The 23,651-nt window shown below is 41.9% G+C and overlaps 1 protein-coding gene across 6 annotated transcripts in view; it reads right to left on the reverse strand.

Moving 5' to 3' along the window:
- Positions 1 to 23,272, reverse strand: part of RNF111 (ring finger protein 111) — a 123,581-nt gene extending 100,309 nt beyond the window's left edge. For 3 of the 6 annotated variants that reach the window (XM_066275611.1, XM_066275607.1, XM_066275606.1), the window contains exon 1: positions 22,861 to 23,270. The gene's annotated coding sequence lies outside the window, so the exon portion shown is untranslated. Of the gene's footprint in view, positions 1 to 22,526; positions 22,774 to 22,860 lie in introns of those variants that run through there. The other 3 variants (XM_066275604.1, XM_066275603.1, XM_066275605.1) reach the window with 3 other exon arrangements.
- Positions 23,273 to 23,651: the final 379 nt, after the last annotated feature.

Below are 23,651 nucleotides of genomic sequence, written 5' to 3' on the forward strand. Positions count from 1 at the left end.
AAGTTCTGGAATAGGCAAACCTAATCAAAAGTGGAAAAGAAAATCTAAACAGTGGCTACATTGTACAAAGAATAAGGGAAAAGTCAAAAGGTGGTTCATGAAGGAACTTTTCTGAGGTGGTGGTAATGTTTTATTTCTTCATAGGATTTGGAGTGCACAAATCTAAACATTTAGCAAAACTTAAATGGTGGACCTATGGTTTGTACATTTCATTATATACATGTAAATTCTACTCTTATTTATTTATTTATTTATTTTACAGGGACAGAGAGAGAGTCAGAGAGAGGGATAGACAGGGACGGGCAGACAGGAATGGAGAAAGATGAGAAGCATCAATCATCAGTTTTTCATTGCAAGACCTTAGCTGTTCATTGATTGCCTTCTCATATGTGCCTTGACCGTGGGCCTTCAGCAGACTGAGCTTTTGCTCAAACCAGAGGAGCCCGCGCTCAAGCTGGAGACCTCGGGGTCTCAAACCTGGGCCCTCTGCATCCCAGTCCGATGCTCTATCCACTGCACCACCGCCTGGTCAAGCTGTAAATTCTTTTAAAAACAACTGTGGGGGAGGGGCAGGGTTGTAAAGAGGGACAAATACAAAGTGATGAAAAATAATTTGACTTTGGGTGATGGGTATACAACATAATCAACAGTTCAACTGCTATATAAATGTTTACCTGAAATCTACATACTCTTATTGATCCATGTCAGTGTTCAAGTTAATTTTCTAAATAAAATTTAAAAATTAAAGAAAAAAGCCCTGGCTGTTTGGCTCAGCAGTACAGCGTCGGCCAGGCGTGTGGAAGTCCCAGGTTTGATTCTTAGGCACACAGAGGAAGCACCCATCTGCTTCTCCACACTTCCCCCTCTCCTTCCTCTCTTATCTCTCTCTTCCCCTCCTGCAGCCAAGGCTCCATTGGAGCAAAGTTGGCCCAGGCGCTGAGGACAGCTCCATGGCTTCCATCTCAGGCACTAGAAATGGCTCCGGCCGCAAGGGAGCAATGCCCCAGATGGGTACAGCATCGCCGTGGTGGTGGACATACCGGGTAGATTCCGGTCGGGCACATGCAGGAGTCTGACTGCCTCCCCGCTTCTTACTTTGGAAAAATACAAAAAATAAAAATACAAAAAAAAATTTTTTTAACCCACAAAACTGCATTTGGTCCTGATCAGTTGGCTCAGTGGATACAGGGCAAACCTGGCATATGGATGTCTGAGGTTCAATTCCAGGTCCCTCAGCCAGTGGCTCCACTGGTTCTAGCATCACCCCAGGCACTGAAGATAGCTTGGTTGTCAAAGCATCAGCCTCAAGCACTAAAACTGCACAGCTGATTCCAGCATCAGCCCTACACAGGTTGCTGGGTAGATTCCAGTTAGGATACATGTGGGAGTCTGTCTCCTTTTCCCCTCCTCTCACTTTAAAAAGAAAACAAAAAATGGGGGGAAAAACCCTGTATTTGAATGACAGCCTGAATATTTAAAAAATAAAGAATTGTAAGCAAACATGCAGCTTGAGTTCATGATACGGAAGCTGAATTTGTTCAGGGGTAAAAGCACTGATGTCTACAACTTACTTTAAAATGCAAAAAAAAAAAAAAAAAAAAGACAAAAAATACCAATACACATGACTGATGGATGGTTAAATGAACAAAGACACAGACATGTGATAAAGCAAAAATAACAGAATCTAACCTGCCCAGGTGGTGGCACAGGTAACGGCGGTGACCTAGAATGCTGAGGGCCCAGGTTTAAAATCCTGAGGTCAGCTTGAATGCGGGCTCACCAGTTTGAGCATGGGGTCGCTGGCTTGAGTGTGGGATCATCAACATGATCCCATGGTCGCAGGCTAGGGACCAAAGATTGCTGGCTTGAGCACCCCACCCCACCCCCGTCAAGGCACATATGAGAAGCAATCAATGAACTAAAGTGCCGCAACTATGAGCTGATGCTTCTCATCTATCTTCCTGTATGTCTGTCTGTCTCTTGCTAGCTAAAAAACCCCAAAAAACAATGCAGAATCTAGGTGATGGAGAGATAGGTGTTCACTGCACAATTCTTTTAATTCATTTTATATGTTTGAGATTATTTTCACAATAAAATGCTAGAGCAAATAACATCGTAAGATATACAAATGTCTAATCACTATATTGTACACCTGAAACTAATATAATTGTTGTATGCTAACTATACTTTAATATAAAATAAAAACAAAAAATGATAAAAGAAAAACATTTGAAGATCAAAAGAAGCTAGGCACAAAAGAGTGATGCTACACAATTCTAGTTATATGACATTCTAATCCATAATGTTAAAAATCACATCAGTGGTTGCATGAGACAGGAGATGGGGAAACTTATGGAAAAGGAGCAAGAAAGAATTTCTAGGGTGATGTAATGTTTATGTCCTGACTGGGGTGTTGGTTACACAGATATATGCATTTGCCAAAACTCAATGAACTAACCGTACATTAAAATGTGTGGCTTGCCTAATTGGGCAGTGGCGCAGTGGAGTGTTGGACTGGAATACAGAGGACCCAGGTTCAAAACCCTGAGGTTGCCAGCTTGAGCACAGGATCATCTGGTTTGAGCACAGATCACCAGCTTGAGCCCACTGGCTAGAGCAAGGGGTCACTCGGTCTGCTATAGCCCCCCCCCCCAGGTCAAGGCACATATGAAGAAGCAATCAATGAACAACTAAGGTGCCGCAACAAAGAATTGATGCTTCTCATCTGTCACTTCCTGTCTGTCTGTCCCTATCTGTCTCTCTCTCTCTCTGTCACACACACACAAACCAAAAAAAAAATGTGTGGTTTATCCTGTATAGAAATTACAACTCAATTAAATTGCTTTTTAAAATATATTCACTATAGAAAATCCGGAATACACAGAAAAAGCACAAAGAAAGTATGCCCCCCTAATCACACCACACAAATAAAACATCACCATCCTTTCCTCTCTTTTGATAAGGATCTTGCCTACTGGAGGTAAAACACTGTCCTCCTTAAAGGCAACACAGAAATACTGGTTAATGGTTAAGCCTCTGAATTTTGGAATTCCTTTCCCAGGTGATTTAAAACCTACTGACTTAAATCCCTTTTTAACTCCATCACTGACAGGAGTCTTTTAGCAAGTTACTAACCATTTTGTACCTAAATGTCCACATCTGAAAAATGGAAATCTTTAGTATTTCAAAGGGTTGTTGAAATTTTTAAGCAAAACAAAGTATGCATATTCTGGCTTTTATTATTGTTTTTAAGTTGAAGAGTCAGCTAGGTTTTAGAAATCAACCTCAAGAAGTCCACCAACTTTCCCTTTGAATTTTAAAAAGCAGGCCTTCGTCTGATCCCAGGTGGCACAGTGGATAAAGGGTCGATCTGGAATGCTGCTGAGGTCACCGGTTCGAAACCCTGGGCTTATCTGCTTTAAGGCACATAGGAGAGTTGATGCTTTCTGCTCCTCCTCCCTTCTCTCTCTCTCTCTCTCTCTAAAAATAAATAAATAAAATCTAAGAAAAAAAAAAGCAGGCCTTCATCTGGACTGTCATGGTGCAGTAGATTAAGCACCAGCTTGGAATGCTGAGGTAGCAAGTTTGAAGTCCTGGGCTTGCCAGGTCAAGACATATATATATGTCTTGATATATATATATCAACGAACAACTAAAGTGAAGCAACTATGAGTTGATACTTCTTGCTCCCTCTCCATTTTCTCACCTCTCTGTAAAATCAATAAATTAAATCTAAAAATAACAAAAAAGTAGACCTTCAATTCTCTAGGTACACTCACCTCAAAGTATCTATCATATTTGACTGTACCTCTTGAAGATCAAGCCAAAACTCTGAGTTGTTAAAGACTCAAACCCAAGATTAGGGTAACATAAATAAAAATAAAACAGAAAACTAGTCCAGAAAGATGGCAGCTTCCCTGAGAATGTAGGATCTGATGTGTTGAGCAAAACTGCCCAAGGAAACAATTTCTCCTTGAAAACCAATATATTTTAGATAAAAGTTGTTTTTCCCTGCCTATGTGATTTAGGTCAAAATATGTAACCTAAGAGCATTAGTAAAAGAGTATGTTCTAGAGAATGAGAAATAGAGTCATAACAGACCAGGAAAAGTGACTGATGTTTTAATGATTAATGGTAAAGAAATAGTGAAAACTGGATCAGGGAGAATACTTCTGGATAGAGAGCACACACCCACAATGTGAATTTAAATATATGAAGAAAAAATAACTTAAACCATGTAGATTATGCTTGCCATTTTGCTAAATGATTATATGCCCAGAATGAACACAAAATGATCAAATTTTACTACTCTCCAGTTGGTCTCACTACACCCTGTACCTCGCATGATATGAACATCTTGTTGTGCTGTCAGATTCTTATGTTTACAGCTATTTACTCTTCCCACAACATAGACTATAAACACAGACTACTACTTCATCTGCTGTTTGACAAATAAAATGTGATTTAATACTAAAGGAAAAACAGTGTGTTGAACTTTGAAAGATGGTATGTTTATAATTTTATTTTTTACGGATTTTAGAGCTTTCCAAGATTATTCTGACTAAATGACATTTTTTTCACCTGTGGATCTGTGTATTCAGACATCAAATTTAAAATCCTGGCCCTGCCGGTTGGCTCAGTGGTAGAGCGTCGGCCTGGCGTGCAGGAGTCCTGGGTTCAATTCCTAGCCAGGGCACAGAGAAGCGCCCATCTGCTTTTCCACCCCTTCCCCTCTCCTTCTCTGTCTCTCTCTTCCCCTCCCGCAGCCAAGGCTCCATTGGAGCAAAGATGACCCGGGCGCTGAGGATGGCTCTGTGGCCTCTGCCTCAGGCACCAGAATGGCTCTGGTCGCAACAGAGCAGCACCCCAGATGGGCAGAGCATCGCCCCCTGGTGGGCATGCTGGGTGGATCCCGGTAGGGCGCATGTGGGAGTCTGTCTGACTGCCTCCCTGTTTCCAGCTTTGGAAAAATGCAAAGGAAAAAAAAATTAAAATCCTTGTGGCAAGAAACAAAAACAGCAAGCTATTATTTTTTATTCATTTTAGAGAGAAGAGACAGACAGAAAGGAGGAGCAGGAAGCATCAACTTCCATATGTGCCTTGACCAGGCAAGCCCAGGGTTTTGAACCGACAACCTCAGTGTTTCCAGGTCGACACTTTATCCACTGCGCCACCACAGGTCAGGCAACAGCAAGCTATTAAACAGTCCTAGAATAACGGTTTGGGAAAAACAAGGGTTTATTATCCTGTATGCTAATATCATCACTTTATTCAACAACCATTTGTTTTGTTTTGTTTTGTTTTTGCTACCACTTACTGCTCAAGTTGATAATTAAGAAGATGGTTAATATGCTACCCTGTCATCCCCCCCCCCCCCGTAAAAGAAAATTTATTTTATTATTGAGAGGCGGGAGGCAGAAGGAATGAGTCCTACATGTGTTCCAACCAGGATCCACCTGGCAAGCCCTATATGGGGCGATGCTCTGCCCTTCTAGGACCACTGCTCAGTAACATAGCTATTTTAGTACCTGAGATGCGGCCATGGAGCTATCCTAAGCGCCCAGGGCCAACTTGTTTGAACCATTTGAGCCATGGCTGTGGGAAGCAAAAAGAGAGAGAGAGAGAGAGAGAAGAGGGAGGGATGAAAAAGCAGATGGTCACTTCTCCTGTGTGCCCTGATAGGGAATCGAACCTGGGACATCCACATATCCACATGCCAGGCTGATGCTCTACCACTGAGCCAACTGGCCAGGGCCCAAAAAATTCATATTCTAAAGAAAATAGTAATCCTCACCCTACATGCATTTATTTAAATAATTTTTTGGCAATTTTCAGAATTTGGTTTCAGTATATATAAACTATGAATTCTTCCAGATAATCAGAAAAAAATGCAACTGAGGGTTAGTAAAAATGATAAGAGAAAAGAAAAAGCATTTTAAACTGAAGCCTGTTCAAGATAAAAGATGATGACTGAAAAGTAAGTCCAGGCATTAGAATTGTTATCTATAAAGACAAATACTCGTTCACACTGGGATAAAATAGGTAAGGTCCAACAGTCCAAAAAGAGAGTTTCAGAAAGATCAGCTCAGCTACGGCAAAAAGGGTAAATCCAAGTTGGGTTATACAGACTTTCGACATTCCCACCATCTGGAATCAGACCAGGATCTGGAAATGTCACTGAAGGAACAAATTTTACAGTAGCTTAATATTTTAGGAAATACAATATCATTGATAATATACCAGATAACATTTATTCCTTAATTTTTTAATTCAATAAATATTTATTGAGAGCCTATGATACGCTGGGTACTGTTCTAGGAACTGGGATCAGCCAAGAACAGGATACAGAAAGTCTTTGCTCTCTCATGGAAATTACATGTAGATGAGGACAAACAAGGCACAGACAAATAAACAATCAAGTTAATTTTAGAGAGAAGTAAGTATGTGCTATTAAGGAAATAAAACAGTCTGACCAGGCGGTGACTCAGTGGATAGAGCGTCGGACTGGGATGCGGAAGACCCAGGTTCTAGACCCCGAGGTCGCCAGCTTGAGCACCGGCTCATCTGGTTTGAGCAAAAGCTCACCAGCTTGGACCCAAGGTCGCTGGCTTGAGCAAGAGGTTACTTGGTCTGCTGAAGGCCTACGGTCAAGGCACATATGAGAAAGCAATCAATGAACAACTAAGGTGTCGCAATGCGCAATGAAAAACTAATGATAGATGCTTCTCATCTTTCCATTCCTGTCTGTTTGTCCCTGTCTATCCCTCTCTCTGATTCTCTCTCTGTAAAAAAAAAAAAAAAAAAAAAAAGGAAATAAAACAATGGTAAAGCTGACCATAGAAAGGTTCCTTGCTTAGAACAAGTCCTGAATGAAGTATGAGAAAAAACGGGCCACCAATCAGCTAAGCCGCACAATTCTAAGAGGAAGAGCATTCCTGGTAAAGAAAACAATACGAAAGATCATGTGGTAGGAATAGGTCTAATATGTGCAGAGAACAGAAAAAGGTTAGTGGGAGGAAAGGAAGATGGTATACAGTGAGATCAGAGGTGGTCAACGGCCAGACAAGGCCTGTCAAGAAGAAACTATGTGTCTTATTTTTATTTCATCTTATCCCCACTTAAAAGAAAACTACTACAGCCTGACTGGGCTGTGGTGCAGTGGATAGAGTGTCAGACTGGGATGCGGAAGACCCAGGTTCGAGACCCCCAAGGTTGCTAGCTTGAGCGAGGGCTCATCTGGTTTGAGCAAAAGCTTACCAGCTTGAGCCCAAGGTCGCTGGCTCGAGCAAGGGGTTACTAGGTCTGCTGAAGGCCCGCTGTCAAGGCATGTATGAGAAGGCAATCAATGAACAATTAAGGTGTTGCAATGCGCAAAGATAAACTAATGATTGATGCTTCTCATCTCAAACTACTACAGTCGTTCCTTGCCATATCGCGGTTTACTTTTCACAGTCTCACTATATCGTGGATTTTTAAATTGTATATACTGGTATCTAATTTTGTATCACAGATTTTTTGCTATATTGCGGGATTTTGCAGTATATAGGTATTTTTATATATTTATTATTTTAATTATTTTTGCAGTAAAATAAGCATTTTCTAGCCTAAAAAATTGAAAATAAAAAATATAAAAAATACTAATTAAAATATATTAAAAAGAATATTAAATCATCATCACCTTGATCATTCAAGTTATAGTATATTCACTGGTGAGTACTCACATAGAATTTTATATGTTATTAAAATTACATATGTTTAAGAGTACAGAAAAATGTTTAAGATCATAAGAGGTGTTTATAAGAGTGTGAGAAAGGTTAATAACAGTGTGGGTAGGGTTTATAAAGCCTTAAAATATATGTAAAGAATAAAATAAATATAAGGTTGCTACTTCATGGATTTTCGCCTATCGTGGGGGTTCTGGAACCTAACCCCACGATAGAGGAGGGACCACTGGTTTCTCCACAGAACTAAGGATTACAGAAGTAATTAGTGATTTGACTAAGACCTGACACAAACATCTGGATCTTGATTTTTTTTTAATTTATTTACTGATTTTTAGAGAGAAGAAGGGGAAGAGGGGATAGAGACAGAAACATCTATTTCTGTATGTGTCCTGACTGGGGATTAAACCAGCACCTTCTACATATCCAGACAATGCTCTAACCCAGTGGTCCCCAACCCCAGGCCATGGACCAGTACCAGTCCACAGAGAAAGAATAAATAACTTACATTATTTCCGTTTTATTTATATTTAAGTCTGAACAATGTTTTATTTTTAAAAAATGACCAGGCCCTGGCCAGTTGGCTCAGTGGTAGAGCATCGGCCTGGCGTGCGGAAGTCCTGGGTTCAATTCCCGGCCAGGGCACACAGGAGAGGCGCCCATCTGCTTCTCCACCCCTCCCCCTCTCCTTCCTCTCTGTCTCTCTCTTCCCCTCCCACAGCCAAGGCTCCACTGGAACAAAGTTGGCCCAGGCGCTGGCGCTGAGGATGGCTCCATGGCCTCTGCCTCAGGCGCTAGAATGGCTCTGGTCGTGACAGACTGATGCCCAGGATGGGCAGAGCATCGCCCCCTGGTGGGCGTGCTGGGTGGATCCCGGTTGGGCGCATGCAGGAGTCTGTCTGACTGCCTCCCCGTTTCCAGCTTAAGAAAAAAAAAAAAAAAAAAAGACCAGATTCCCTCTGTTACATCCGTCTAAGACTCACTCTTTAAAAAAAAAAAAAAAAAAAAAAGACTCACTCTACGCTTGTCTTGGTCACATGATACATTTATCCATCCCACCCTAAAGGCCGGTCCATGAAAATATTTTCTGACATTAGACCGGTCCGTGGCCCAAAAAGGTTGGGGACCACTGCTCTAACCAACCAAGCTATGCACCCAGGGCTGGATTTTTGTTTTTATTATTTTTTTTTAATTTGTATTTATTGATTTTTAGAGGACAGAAAGAGAAAGAGAGGGAAGAAGAAGGAAGCATCAATTCATAATACTTGCTTCCCGTATGTGCCTTGACCAAGCAAGGCCAGGGTTTCGAATGGGCAACCTCAACATTTCAGGTCAAAGCTTTATACTCTGTGCCACCGCAAGTCAGGCTAGATCTTAATTCTTACATAAGTTGTTGGCTTTGATCTCTCCACTTCTTTCTTTTTTAAAATTTTATTTATTTAGGTGAGAGGAGGGGAGAGAGTGAGACAGACTCCCACATGCATCCTGACCAGGGTCCACTCTGCAACCCCATCTGGGGCTGATGCTAAAGTACTGAGCTTTTTTTTTTTTAAGATTTTATTTATTTTAGAGAGCGGAGAAAGAGAGAGAGAGAGAAGAGAGTAGGAGCAAGTAGCATCAACTCCCACATGTGCCTTGACCAGGCAAGCCCAAGGTTTTGAACCAGTAACCTCAGCATTCCAGGACAACGCCTTATCCACTGCGCCACCACAGGCCAGGCAAGCTATTATTTTTTATTTTTTGTATTTTTCTGAAGTGAGAAGCAGGGGGAGGCAGACACATAGACTCCCACATGTACCCAATCAGGATCCACCCGGCATACCCACCAGAGGGAGATGCTCAGCCCCTCTGGGGCACTGCTCCACTGCAATCAGAGCCATTCTAGCAACTGAGGCAGAGGCCATGGAGCCATCCATAGCACAGGGGCCAACTTTGCTCCAATGGAGGCTTGGCTGCAGGAGAAGAGAGATAGAGAGGAAGGATCAGGGGAGGGGTGGGGAAGCAGATGGGAGCTTCTCCTGTGTGCTCTGGCCAGGAATCGAACCTGGGACTTCTACACACCAGGCCAAAACTCTACCGCTGAGCCAACTGGCCAGGGCCAGGCCTGTTATTTTTAACACCTGATGCTAACACACTTCAACAGAGCTATCCTCAGTGCCCGGGCAACGCTCAAATTCAAGCCACTGGCTGTAGAAGGGGAAGAGGGAGAAGCAAGGAGAAAAGCAGACAGTCTCTTTCCTTGCGTGCCCTAACTGGAAATCAAACCCAGGATGTCCATATGCTGGGCCAACACTCTATCCACTGAGCCATTGGCCAGGGTAATGATTTTCTTAATAAAATGTATGCTTTGTAAAGCGAACCTATTCACTGCATATATTAAAAGAACTATTTATTCACATATTTAAATAGGACTTTACCACTAAAAATTCAAAGAGAGGCTAATTCCAGATCAATAATATAAGTTCTTTCGGGTTAAACTGTTCTATTTATTAAAAGCAAAAAATTCACATCTTGTTTAAACATGGTAAATTATACACACATCTGTTTTTTTGGTATTTTTCTGAAGTTGAAAACGGGGAGGCAGTCAAACAGACTCCCACATGCACCCGACCGGGATCCACCCGGCATGCCCATCAGGGGGCGATGCTCCGCCCATCTGGGGAGTCACTCTGTTGCAACCAGACCCATTTTAGTGCCTGAGGCAGAGGCCATAAAGTCATCCTCAGCGCCCGGGCCAACTTTGCTCCAATGGAGCCTTGGCTGCGGGAGGGGAAGAGAGAGACAGAGAGGAAGGAGAGGGGGAGGGGTGGAGAAGCAGATGAGTGCTTCTCCTGTGTGCCCTGGCCGGGAATCAAACCCAGGACTCCTGCACGCCAGGCCAACACTCTACCACTGAGCCAACTGGCCAGGGCCTATACACACATCTTTATCTCAAATTTCCTTATAATCTCCACTAAATTAACAAATGAAATAATATTTATATGCACCCAAAAAGGGGGGGGGGGGCTAGTAGCAAGTAAGAGATAGCAACAAAATCTTACCATCTGACTGACAGCAGAATAGAAGAAAAAATGACTAAGAAGTTATCAAAGCTAATACAAGAATATTTCCTAAAACTGAAGGACAAAAGCCGTTGTTACCTTAGTCCTCAGAGACTACCATTCCCCTCATCCACTCCACTTCAGCCACTATTTCCAGGCTATTCTCTGAGCAGGCCAAATATGCTATTCCTATTCAATCTGCCCAGGATGCTTGTCCTCCTGATATCCACAAGGCTCTCTCCCTCGCTTCATTTAGGTCTATGCTCAAATGGTTCCTTAACCATGAGACTATTCCTGACCATCTTACATTTATAAAACTATTGCATCCCATAACTTCTTTTTCCAGCTCAGTTAGTTCATAATCACCATTTGTAAATTTACTTCTTTCTCACCAGAGCCAAGTCTTTGTTTTCATTTATGTGGTCCCAGAGTTGACAATCAATAAATGCAGGCTGACGGCTTGAGAACAGGCTCATCTGGCTTGAGCAGGTAAGGGTCACTGGCTTGAGCCCAAAGGCCGCTGGCTTGAGCAAGGGGTCACTCACTCTGCTGTAGCGCCCCCCCCCCCCCCCGTCAAGGCACATATGAGAAAGCAATCAATGAACAACCAAAGTGCTGCAACTAAGAATTGATGATTCTCATCTCTCTCCCTTCCTTTCTATCTGTCCCTCTCTCTGGCTGTCTCTGTCATAAATATAAAAAAATAAAAAATAAATAAATGCCAGCTGAATTGCTACTTATGATCATCTAAAATTGTGATACAATTTTCTGGGTGAAAGGGTGAAGAAAGAACAGTGAATTCCTTTCCCATAAGCAGTCAAAACATAATGCAATTCTCAAACTTTTTGACTTGTGAATCCCTTTATACTCTTAAAAATAACTGAGAAATCCAAATAGATTTTAGTATGTGGGTTACAGCTATTGATAATTAGAAAATAAAGTTGATAAATGTTTAAAAATTATTTGAAAACAGCAATAGCGAACCCATTACATGCTAATGTAAGTACCATTTATGAATATATTTTCCAAAAAATTTGAGAAGAGTGGCACTGCTATATATATTTTACAAATCTCTTTAATGTTTGGGTTACTAGTAGAAAAGCAGATTTTTTTTTTCTTTTCCAAGTGAGAGAAGGAGTGACAGAGAGACAGACTCCCATATGTGCCCCAACCACCAACCACGTACGGGACACATACGGGGAGCAATCAATGGTACAGCTCAGTGGAACATCGAGATGATGCTTCTTGCTCCCTTCCTGCCTCTCTCCTCGCCCCTCTCAAACAAAAAACTTAGCAAGTGTAATTTTTTAAAAGGTTAGATGTAATGTGGAACCAAAAACCACGTCAATGAAACTTTCCATACCACTTCATTAAAAAATGACTGCTCTATGTCGCACTTAAGTTGTTTACCCACAGAAAGATTTTGTAATATCGCACACTGATCATTTGAAATAAGTTGGCCTAAGTCATGCACATCTTTCCAAATACTGACACATTTCATTATGTAATAGCAAAATATATATATATACAAACACACACACATACATTTGTTAATATCACATCAATATCATCAGAAAGGTCCTGAGAAACTGCCAAGCTCATAGTGGCAGACATGTTTTCCAAAATTCTAATTTTTTCTTGAGAGCCTGAATTTCATCTAAGCAATAAATTGTCAATTGTTTTCCCTGAACTGACAGGCTCACTTCACTTATTTTTGAGAAAATATGTACAAATACCCAAGTTTAAATAGCCATAGCATGTCCTTCTTTCAAGTAAAAATAGTGTGATATGAAAAAGCAACTAGTTTGCTAACCCAGCATGCAAGTCAATCACACAAGTATTTTTTTTTCAAGACAAGCATCATACTTTTGTATGCAGCAGAAGCACTTTATAACATTCTTCCTATTTTGTCACATGAAATATTAAATAGACAAGTATCAAAGCATCAAAATTTGCCTGACTTGTGGTGGCACAGCAGATAAAAGCATTGACTTGGAATACTGAGGTTGCTGGTATGAAACCCCAAGCTTGCTCAGTCAAGGAACATACAAGAAACAACTACCAGTTGATGCCCCCCCCCTCCTGCCTTCTCTCTTTCTTTTCTCTAAAATCAATAAATAAAATCTTTTTTAAAAAAGTCAAGATTAATAAAAGTAACAAGTTTTACTGCTTCGCAAAAGACATTCCTAAATGAAACCAATTTTTCCCTATAAATGTGTGGAGGTGAAGAATATAATGATTACTAGTAGAGGTTTTGCCACTGCCCTGATATGCATTGCAGGGCCAGCAGTTTTATCCACCACTGTGTTTGCACCATCACTGCAAATGTCAACACAGTTAAGTAGAAAAGAAGAACTTAGTATTATGAAATAGTCTGAACCTGGCAGACCTTCTGAAAACATTTGAAAACTCCCTTAAAAATCCAGGCCAGCCTGACCAGTGGTGGCACACATGATAGAGCATTGACCTGGGACACTGAAGTCCAGGTTCAAAACCCCAAGATCTACACTTGGCATGGACTGATCTAGTGTGAATGCAGGCTCACCATCTTGAAAGTGGGATCATCAACAAGATCCTATGGTAGCTGGCTTGAGCCCAAAGGTTGCTGTGTTGAAGTCCAGGGTTGCTGGCTTGAGCCCAAGGTCACTAGCTTGAGCAAAGGGTCACTTGACTAGAGATCCCAGTCAAGACACTATGAGAAAGCAATGAACTAAAATGCCACAACTACGAGTTGATGGTTCTCATCTCTCTCCCTTCCTTTCTTTCTCTCTCTCTCTAAAAAAAAGAATCCAGACCATACACCGAAAACTGCTACTCTGCAGATACATATAAAATAGTAAGAAGAGATATGTGTCCAGAAAAAACAACTGGATAGTAGGAAGGCAGGGATGTCAAGACTTATTTTACTTCCTTTGCACCTGAATTTGGTATGTATTACTTTTATCCTTAAAAAAAATTAAATAATTTTTTAAAAAACAAAACTGACATTAAAAGTGGCTAAATGGCCTAGCGTGCGGAGGACCCGGGTTCGATTCCTGGCCAGGGCACACAGGAGAAGTGCCCATTTGCTTCTCCACCCCTCCGCCATGCTTTCCTCTCTGTCTCTCTCTTCCCCTCCTGCAGCCAAGGCTCCATTGGAGCAAAGATGGCCCGGGCGCTGGGGATGGCTCTGTGGCCTCTGCCCCAGGCACTAGAGTGGCTCTGGTCGCAACATGGCGACGCCCAGGATGGGCAGAGCATCGCCCCCTGGTGAGCAGAGCATCGCCCCTGGTGGGCGTGCCGGGTGGATCCCGGTCGGGCGCATGCGGGAGTCTGTCTGTCTCTCCCTGTTTCCAGCTTCAGAAAAATGAAAAAAAAAAAAAAAAGTGGCTAAATGGACATATAAGCATACTATTGAGAAATATGAAAGTAAATGCTAGAAGAAAATTTTGAGAGCTGAAAGTGTTTCTGCTTAGGAAGTAGACTAGCGAATTAGGAGAGGTTGGACAGAGAACTAATGTTTCTCAGTATAAGCCTTTTGGAACCAATTTTGTAAACCATGTACAGATACTAATTAGTCCAAAAATAAAAATCACTCGAAATATTGTCTAGAAAAAAACATGTTAGGTTTAAAAAATAAATCAAGGTCATACTCATGTACAGGTGAGAGAATGTGTGAAATATACCAAGATATTAAAGTAACTGCCTGAAATAATGTGCCTGTGAGTTTCCACTAACACAGAAATATTCCGTATTATGATAAAAAGTTTTCATTTAAAAAGATAAGCCTGATTAGTGATGGCAAAGCAGACAGAATATCAACCTTGGACACTGAGGTCCCAGGTTTGAAACCTCACGGTCTCTGGACTGAGCGCAGGCTCTTCCAGCTTGAGTGTGGAGCTGCCAACTTGAGTGTGAAGTTGCCAACTTGAGTGTGGGGTCGCAGGCTTGAGCGTGAGATCAAAGACATGACCCCATGGTCACTGGCATAAGCCCAAGGTTGTTAGCTTAAAGCCCAAGGTCACTGGCTCTAGCAAAGGGTCACTGGCTCAGCAGGAAACTCCCCAGCCAAGGAACATATAAGAAGCAATTAAGAACTAAAGTGCCATGCCTGACCAGGCAGTGGCGCAGTGGATAGAGCGTCAGACTGGGATGCGGAAGACCCAGGTTCAAGACCCCGAGGTCACCAGCTTGAGCGCGGGCTCATCTGGTTTGAGCAAAAGCCCACCAGCTTGAAACCAAGGTCGCTGGCTCCAGCAAGGGGTTACTTGGTCTGCTGAAGGCCCGCGGTCAAGGCACATGAGAAAGCAATCAATGAACAACTAAGGTGTTGCAACGCACAATGAAAAACTAATGATTGATGCTTCTCATCTCTCTCCGTTCCTGCCTGTCCCTGTCTATCCTTCTCTCTGACTCACTCTCTGTCTCTGTAAAAAAAAAAAAAAAAAAAGAACTAAAGTGCCACAACTACATGTTGATACAACTCACATCTCTCTTTCTCTGTCTCTTGCGCGCACTGGGAAAAAAAAAAACCTAGTTAAAAAGCAACAATTTTCTTCACACCAAGAAGTCTTAGCACTTAAAAACAGTTTTAAGCCTGACAGGCAGTGGCGCAGTGGATAGAGCGTCGGACTGGGATGCAGAAGACCCAGGTTTGAGACCCCGAGGTCGCCAGCTTGAACGCGGGCTCATAGAGTTTGAGCAAAGCTCACCAGCATGGACCCAAAGTCGCTGGCTCAAGCAAGGGGTTGCTCGGTCTGCTGAAGGCCCACGGTCAAGGCACATAAGAGAAAGCAATCAATGAACAACTACGGTGTCGCAACGCGCAACAAAAAATTAATGATTGATGCTTCTCATCTTGCCATCCCTGTCTATCCCTCTCTCTGACTCTGTCTCTGTAAAAAAAAAAAAAAAGTTTTACATATGTAAACCTTAAGTAATTTTTTAACAGTTAAGTCGTTAAACCTACCCCGAAACACACACACAAGGTAACACAACATAATATGACCTTTTATTTCATTCCTTCTTTTTCATTTGATCACAATCAAGATCAAATCAGAATCACTTATTTGGCCTAACCAGTGGTGGTGCAGTGGATAGAGCATCAACCTGAAATGCTAAGGTCCCTGGTTCAAAACCCTGACGAGACCAGCTTGAGCACAGGATCAAAACAATCCCAGGACAGCTGGTTTGAGCCCAAAGGTCAGTTTTGAGGCCCATGGTAACTGGGTATCTAGCTTGAGTAAGGGGTCATTCGCTCAGCTTGGGTCCCTGGTGAATACATATATGAGAAGCAATCAATGAACTAAAGTGAAGCAACTACAAGTGGCTGCTTCTCATCTCTATCCTTACTCTCTCCTCCTTCCTCTCTCTCTTAAAAATATAATTCAGCCTGACCTGTGGTGGCGCAATGGATAAAGCCTCGACCTGGAAATGCTGAGGTCGCCGGTTCAAAACCTTGGGCTTGCCTGGTCAAGGCACATATGGGAGCTGATGCTTTCAGCTCCTCCCTCCCTTCTCTCTCTCTCTCTCTCTCTCTCTCTCCCTCTCCTCTCTAAAATGAATAAATAAAAAAAAATGTCTGTTAAAAAAAAAAAAAGAGCCTGACCTGTGGTGGCGCAGTGGGTAAAGCGTCAACCTGGAAACGCTGAGGTTGCCGGTTCAAAGCCCTGGGCTTGCCTGGTCAAGGCACATATGGGAGTTGATGCTTCCAGCTCCTCCCCCTTCTCTCTGTCTCTCTATCCTCTCTAAAAATAAATAAAGAAAGAAATAAAAAAAATTAAAAAAAAAAAAAAAAAAAAAGAAACTCCCTTAAAAAAAAAAAAAAAAATCTACTGTTTTAAAAAAATATATATATATATATATATATAATTCACTAGGCCCTGGCCAGTTGGTTCAGTGGTAGAGCGTCAGCCTGGCGTGCAGGAGTCCTGGGTTCGATTCCCGGCCAGGGCACACAGGAGCAGGGCACACACCATCTGCTTCTCCACCACTCCCCCTCTCCTTCCTCTCTGTCTCTCTCTTCCCCTTCCACAGCCAAGGCTCCACTGGAGCAAAGTTGGCCGGGCGCTGAGGATGGCTCTGTGGCCTCTGCCTCAGGCGCTAGAATGGCTCTGGTTGCAACAGAGCGACACCCCAGATGGGCAGAGCATCGCCCCCTGGTGGGCATGCTGGGTGGATCCCGGTCGGGGGCATGCAGGAGTCTGTCTGACTGCCTCCCCGTTTCCAACTTCAGAAAAATACAAAAATAAATAAAAAATAAAATAAATCACTTATTTGAAAAAGAAAGTAGAATAATAAAAGAGTGGCTTTGTTAAAGATTTGATCACTCGGTCTGTTGTAGTCCCACCCTCTGACCCCCCACCCCCCGTCAAGGCACGTATGAGAAAGCAATCAATGAACAACTAAGGAGCCACAATAAACAATTGACACTTCTCGCCTGACCTGTGGTGGCGCAGTGGATAAAGCATCAACCTGGAACACTGAGGTCCCCTGTTCAAAACCCTGGGCAGGCACATATGGGAGTTGATGCTTCCTGTTCCTCCCCCTTCTCTCTCTCTCTCTCTCACTCTCTCTCCTCTCTAAAAATTAAAAAAAAAAAAAAAAAAGAATTGATGCTTCTCATCTCTCTCCCTTTCTGCCTGTCTGTCCCTCTCTCTGTCCCTGTCACAAAAAAATAAATAAATAATAAAAATAAAAACAAACACTATTACTGGGACAAACTGACAAAACTGGAATAGGGTCTATAGAGTTGATAAGTTTTGTATTATCAATGTTAAATTTCCTCAATTTACTAACTGTACTAATGCAAGAGAAAGCAATACAGAGTGAATGTCTAGAGACGAATGGGCATAAAATATGAAATTTATTCTAAGGTGATTCAAACAATATGAAAGTAAATGTGACAAATGTTAAAAATTGGTGGCCCTGGCCAGTTTGCTCTGTGGACAGAGCATGGGCCCAGCATGCAGAAGTCCAGAGTTTGATCCTCAGTCAAGGCACATATGAAAAGTGACCATCTGCTTCTCCACCCTCCCATCTCCCCCTTCTTTACTCTCTTCATCTCTCACAGCCAGTGGCTCCATTGTCTGAGGATCAGCCTTGGGCGCTGAGGATAGCTTGGTTGGTCCAAGCGTCAGCTCCAGACAGGAGCTGCTGGGTGGATCTCGGTCGGGGTGCAGGCTGGACTCTAACTCCTTTCCTCTCCCTTAAAAAAAAAATGGTAAAATTTAAGAGTTCTCAGTACTATTTTATACTTTCCTATACATTTTAAATTATTTCAGAATAAAAAATTTAAATAAAGGCAAATTGGGAAGTGAAAAGATGGTGAAAACAAGTGATTTATTCTGATGTTCTACAGTACTATATACAAATATGGAAAATGACTATAACAGTGACTCAGACTGGCAAATAGCTAGTTCCATAAAGAACTTCTTAAGCATTTAATTCTCTAGAAAAAGAAAGTTTTTCAAGAAAACACATAAACACTAAGATACTGATCCTCCACAAAAACCTATGATTTCATGTTAACACACTATATACTGAAGATTCTGCCTTCCTCCAGCAAACCATGAAGTCTTCACAGGCAGGCCTAAGGGTCCTGCTCTTTGTTTTAACTCAAGCACTGACAGTGTCTGAAATATAACATTCACATTTGTTGAGTATGTGCTGGTAAAATTATTTTAAATACATGTCTAAACATGAATATTTTCAAAACTCACAAAAGCAGAGAATATTATTAATACCTTCATATCTATCACCTGAACCTAACAATTATCAAGATTATGCCACACCTGCTTCATCTATCTCGTCTCCCTCCTACATTTTTTGCTCTTAAGTATTTTTAAACAAATGCCAGACATCTTATTTCTTTTCCTCATTTTTCAATCTCCATGCCTAAAAAATATGGGCATGGTCGGGGGCATGCGGGAGTCTGTCTGACTGCCTCCCCGTTATCATCCCTAACATAACATTATCATCCCTAACATAATTAACAATAACTCCTTGATATTATCCTAATACCTGTCCACATGCAAATTTCCCCCAAAATGTTTTTAAAATGCCGTTCTTTATTGGTTTGTCAGAATTTAAATAAGGTCAACACATTACATTTGGTTACTACACACAAAATATATTTAACCTTTCTTTTTAAATTGTCCATAAGAAATTATGAAAAAGCCTAATAAGAGAAACCCAATTTTTACTTGTAAGTTCTCCAGAATTATACCCAACTTAATGTATTATCTGTTCCCTTTGTGGCATTCTTCCTGAAGATTTTCACTATGGTTGATTCTTTCCAGTTATTGATCAAAAATTAAACAGTACCCCTAAAAAGAGGCCCTCTCTAACCACTCAATCCACAGTAAAGGTCCACTTCCATTCATCCATGACATGATCTACTTTCTTCATAGCACTTTCCACTACCTAAAACCACTCTATTTATTTATTGTTTCCCCCGTAGAAAGTCCACTCCAGGAGGGCAGAGTACTTTCTTAACTGAAGACCAAGAACAATGCCAAGAACACGAAGCATTCAACAAATACTTACTGGGTGACTAAATAATAATGCACTACTGTACCTCTATTTAAAATGTAAGCTCAGTAATATTTGTTTTTAAACATTTCTCACTCAGTCTTCATGTAATCATTTAAATCGAGTACCTGTAGAAACCTAGGCCAGCTGTTAAGATTGTGCCATTCAGAAAAGAAAGAACAGAGGTGTATGGCATTTCAATATAATTTTGGACTTTTACTAAACAGTGATCAGAGGATTCTGAAAGAAAAATTATTCAGGATGATTTAAAGAGCATTACCAGAAGTAAAATAAAGTTTCATTTTTTAGTAACATGTAAGTGCTATTAAATCATGAGAAATAGCCAGAATTGGACAGAAACATTACCTGGACCAATAAATATGGCTTCATCATAGTTTTTTTCCTAATATACAGGATGTATTACGAAGGAATTTGTAGTTTCAGTACAGCACTTATGTCTGGGGACTGGATCATGATGAACACAATAATGAATATCAAAACACCTAACTAAAATTACAAATCATTTTATTGTTTGGGGTTTTTTTTGTTTTTTTGTATTTTTCTGAAGCTGGAAACGGGGAGAGACAGTCAGACAGACTCCTGCATGCGCCCGACCGGGATCCACCCGGCACTGCTGCCCACCAGGGGGCGATGCTCTGCCCCTCCGGGGCGTCGCTATGTTGCGACCAGAGCCATTCTAGCACCTGAGGCAGAGGCCACAGAGCCATCCCCAGCGCCCGGGCCATCTTTGCTCCAATGGAGCCTTGGCTGCAGGAGGGGAAGAGAGACAGAGAGGAAGGAGAGGGGGAGGGGTGGAGAAGCAGATGGGCGCTTCTCCTGTGTGCCCTGGCCGGGAATCGAACCTGGGACTTCTACACGCCAGGCCGATGCTCTACCACTGAGCCAACCGGCCAGGGCTTCATTTTATATATATATTACAAACCACTAAATTTAGGACCTAAAGAAAACTAGTTATATATCCCATAATTCTCATTTAACAGTTGAAAGAGATCTGAAGCCTAGAATGGTAATCAATAAAGTCACAGATCTAATGAATAGCAAGCATAGCTACATCTAAAACTCAGAACTACTGTCTCTAGCCCTACATTCTTTCTTAAGATAATGTTCATACATAGAATGCTAGTATCAAGTTATAACATATTTAAATTACTGTCATTTTTAACCTGTCACCTTTATTTCTCTATTGAAGTCCTAGACTACAGAGGGAAAAGTCAAAAAGGGATACCTATAACTATTCTGTAAGTAAAGCATTTATAGAAACCCTTATTTGACAAAACGATAAACACCTAAAAATTACAACTGATTCAATGAGTTTTTTATTCCAGATATTAAATTTTAAAATAAAAATACTAATTATTCCTTGCTTTGGAATGTAAATTGCTATTCTCTTATTTCATTTCATTTTTTTATTTTAGAGAGGGAGAGAGATCACTGATGTATTGTTCCACTTATTTATGCATTTGTTATTTATTGATTGTTGCATGGGTCCCCAGAAGGGATCAAGCCCGCAACCTTGGTGGATCCGAACCACCATAACCAACTGAAATACCTGGCCAGGGATGCTGTTTTCTTATTTTAAATATCATTATAGCTATTTTTCAATTACCTGTGGAAATAAAGTATTGAAGTGAAATTTGTCAAAATGTGAGCTCCACTATATTTTTCACCAAAATAAAATGTTGATTAAATCTTCCTTCAAAAAAATCAACTCTAGCCTGACCAGGCGGTGGCGCAGTGGATAGAGCGTCGGACTGGGATGCAGAGGGCCCAGGTTTGAGACCCCGAGGTCATTAGCTTGAGCGCAGGCTCATCTGGTTTGAGCAAGGCTCATCTGGTTTGAGCAAGGCTCACCAGCTTGAGCCCAAGGTCGCTGGCTCGAGCAAGGGGTCACTCGGTCTGCTGTAGCCCCCCCGGGTCAAGGCACATATGAGAAATCAATCAATGAACAACTAAGGAGCCACAACGAAGAATGGATGTTTCTCGTCTCTCTCCGTTCCTGTCTGTCCCTATCTGTTCCTCTCTCTGACTCTCTCTCTGTCTCTGCTACACACACACACACAAAAACAACTCTAGTGATAGCTAACATGCAAATGACCAACAGACACCAAAAAAAGGGGAAAAGTGATAGAAAAATCCACACACATAAGATATAGCACCCTGATGAACAGGGAGAGACTATACTCTTAATTGTATGTAGTTTTTCATACAACATTGTTCAGATCAATTCATAAACACCCTCACTAATTCTTAGAAAACTACATACTCTGAATCTTAGGCAGCAAACAAGTAAAGTAAGAGAGATGTCATTTGTCCAAGGTTAAATAACAGAAGACAGACTAAAGTAAAATAAGGCTTAAAAAAAAACACAACCAATTCAAGATTCTTTTTAGATAAAAAGAGCGTCCTTCTTATCCTATCTGTTTTATCTAATAAATACAACCAGACTATTGTTTAGCACAAAAAACAACATGGTTTTTAATTATATAAAAATTTTTACTAAAAAAACATACAGTAACAAACTATTAAAATGTAGTTTTCACCTCAATAAAGTAAAACCATTATTATAGAACTATGTAATAATGAAACTACGGTCTAACATTTGAAAGCAATGACAAACTAAAATGGGAAAGGAAATGTACTTCAGCTTCTCTTTTCTCCAGCCTGTTCTTTTGATTCAAGAGGTTCCTAAAACAAGAAAGTTAAGCAAAAAAATACCAAATAAAATAAAGTTTAGACTGACAGGTTCAAAAACTGTAAGAACCATAAAAGTCTATGTCAGCTGGCATTTTACCCCAGAGTCCTAATTCATATAGCATATAAATCAAGAAACAGGAAAGCATACAATACAATGGAGTCACTCCACACTACAAACATAAACAAATTAAATGAATACCCTACACTTCCTGGTATTTTCTTAAATGTTAAAAACTCAGACTTGCCTTAAAAAGTATCTGTAAAGATTTATTATAACCTACTTAAGAACTGTTGTGGAAACCCTCTGTTTCTCCAGTACAGAACAGCTATTTCCACTACAGAATTGCCACTGACTGATAATTACCTAAGGACAACAAAAATATCAAGCTTCTCTTTTAAAATGCCCAAACCAACTCTACAAAATCTGACGCGTCCGTATTTCTGCAGTTTCGCGGACGTTTCCTTGATCACATAAGCAGGCAACTCCCCATCCGTCAAGGCTGCCTCAGCGCCCTCCAACACCCCGGGTGCGGGTTACCTTCATCACTCCATTGTCAAATCGCACTCCCAAGCCTCGGTCCTCAGTCCCCATTCTAAGACTCCAGGCAGAGTCAAAAAAGAAATCCCCTCACCCACACTCCCTTACTATGTGGGGTGTGGGTGTGTCTGCAGACGAATGCTTTGCTCAAACACAATTAAATCTTCTGTGGAGACCCAGACCCTAAATCACGACGCAGCCAGCAATAACCTGCCGGTCGCCGACCCCAGCCTTCCCCGGCCGCAGCCCTTCCTCTTTCTCCCCTCCAGGCCGGCCCCTCCCCCGTTGCGCGCAGGCGCGGCCTCCAATCGATCCCCTCCCCCCGGCCCCTCACCTTAATCATTAGCCACCCTCTTCCCAGGGTCCTGGAATCGGTGGCCCAGTATGGAAGACAGGCGATACAAGGGTGGAAGAGGATGTGTCGAAAGCCCGTGATCTGCGATTCAGATCTCGGCCTAATAGGCCCTATAGTCAAGAACAGCGTCTGTCACCGCCACCAAAACTGAACGAGCGGCAGCGCCCGGTTCGGCCCAGCTCACCAGGTTTGGGCTCAGAATGCCTAATTCGGCCCCACAGGAACTCTTTGCCCGAAGCTGTGGGCGTTTCTATGCTGCGCAGACCTAACACCTCGCCACCGTCGCCGCCGCTGCTGCTGTTCTGCCGCTGTCGCCGCCGCCGCCGCCTTACCAAACCCTCCTCTACCAGGCGAACACGACACTCCGCGGCTTTACGACAGTTCGGAAAGGGAGAGCGCTGTAGCCTTTACGCCTCCATTAACATCTGTTTGTTTCTGCGCTTGCTCAGATTTGTTTCTCACCGTCCCGCCCCTTTTTCCCCGGCCCACCCCTTTGTACTCGCTTTATCGGTCTATCCGTGAACCCCAACGGTGTCAGGAAGCTCCTTAGCAGTTCATTTTTCTTGGTGCCTGTCTGTGCCTCCAAATACTGACTACATCTTAGCTAATTTTTCGTAACTAAAAATTACAGCTATGAAATTTTTTACTATACTTATGGTACAGTTAACCATCATGGTTTTAGTCTCTTTCACAACAAATGATACCCAAATAGTGTCGTGGCACTTAACTATTAAGACGAATTTGCGGCCCTGGCTGGTTGGCTCAGTGGT

Source organism: Saccopteryx bilineata, chromosome 4 (genome assembly GCF_036850765.1).
Source record: "Saccopteryx bilineata isolate mSacBil1 chromosome 4, mSacBil1_pri_phased_curated, whole genome shotgun sequence".
Classification (NCBI taxonomy): domain Eukaryota; kingdom Metazoa; phylum Chordata; class Mammalia; order Chiroptera; family Emballonuridae; genus Saccopteryx; species Saccopteryx bilineata.